Consider the following 1,498-nt stretch of genomic DNA (forward strand, 5'->3'; position numbering starts at 1 on the left):
GGAAATGTAGGAAGAAGAAACCTCTCACTTCTCTCCCTCTCCAACACTCTTAGAGAAGAATTCACACTTAAACTCACCACAAAAACTCAAAACTATAAAGAAAATAAATCACTAATGGTGTGGAATGGCTTGAAAGGAACACGAAAATGGGTGAAGAAAGACCAAGTGCGAGTGGAGGAGTGTGAAAAGATGGGGAAGGGTTTTTTCTGATCAATTTATGCTCTAAATAGAGCCTAAGGTCGGTTTTCCAATATGTCTAAGGTCGGTTTTCCAATATTAAGGTCGGTTTTCCAATATGTGCATCCAAAAACACTTCAAAAAGCATCCAAATTCGTTGAATCTTCTAGAAACAGGGTCTGCATCGACACTGGCGTCGTCGCCCTTTAATTAAATTTGTGTTCTCTATCAAACTGCGCTGTCGGTGCCCAGTCAGCCGTCATCGGCGCTGAATAAGTTTTTGAAAAAAACTCCATTTTTTACTTCAAATTTCATCATTTTTGCTTCCTTTTTGCTCAAAGTCCTAAAAATCAACAACCTGCAACAAAACATAAAAAATATCTTCTTTTAAAGTGCAATATCACCAAAAATGAGTATAAATATGAGTCTAAAAATGCATATATTTTTGGTGTATCAACTATCAGATCTTTTGATTCTTGCTGGAAATTTTTCTATATACAATACTATTATATGAGGGATGTTCAATATTGATTCTTATATTGGTGCATTAATCATCTGTAGCTGCTAATATGAACATTGGATTTCATCATCAGCTATAGGGAGAACCTTAAAACCTAATTTGATTCTCTTTTTGAAGTTTAATAACATATGGATGAAATGGTGATTAGCCTTCAATACTTATTTTATGGAGCTCACATGGATTGGATAACAACATTTCGATCTTGAGTAAATCTAATCGTCTCAAGGTCGATTAAAGTTTTCTTTTTAGTATAATTTAATGTGCTGGCTCGATTTTGTCTCAATTTGAATTTACTCAAATTTAAGTTCAAATTTTATTTTCTTTTGAGAAATTACATACATAACTATTGAAACATTAATATTTACAAATTCAACATACTTATTCATCCATTTTTTAAACTCTTACCTAAATATCAAAATTCATAATAATGACTCAACTCCTCTCTTTTTATTTTTATCAAATTCTTAATTATTTAATTGCGACATGTATAAATGCATCAATTTAATAATTTAAGAAAAAATAACTTGAATATTAATTTTATAAATAATAATTTCTTGAGTATTGGGCAAGTAATAATACATATAATGATTGCTTCCATAAATGACTTATTTGTATCTATTTCGTTGGTTCGTGTGAGTACCTCCACCACAACCTTACATTTTCGTTGCCATCTTGCTTTCCCATCCCTTTCTCGTGGTTGCCTACCTTAATATTTTAGAACTATATTTTCACCTCCCTTCTCTTTCCTTGGTAGATAAAATAATAATTTTTTTTTATGTCATAGATTAAATTATTTTTCCT

The sequence above is a fragment of the Phalaenopsis equestris genome, unplaced genomic scaffold (genome assembly GCF_001263595.1).
Source record: "Phalaenopsis equestris unplaced genomic scaffold, ASM126359v1 Scaffold000400, whole genome shotgun sequence".
In the NCBI taxonomy this organism is placed as follows: domain Eukaryota; kingdom Viridiplantae; phylum Streptophyta; class Magnoliopsida; order Asparagales; family Orchidaceae; genus Phalaenopsis; species Phalaenopsis equestris.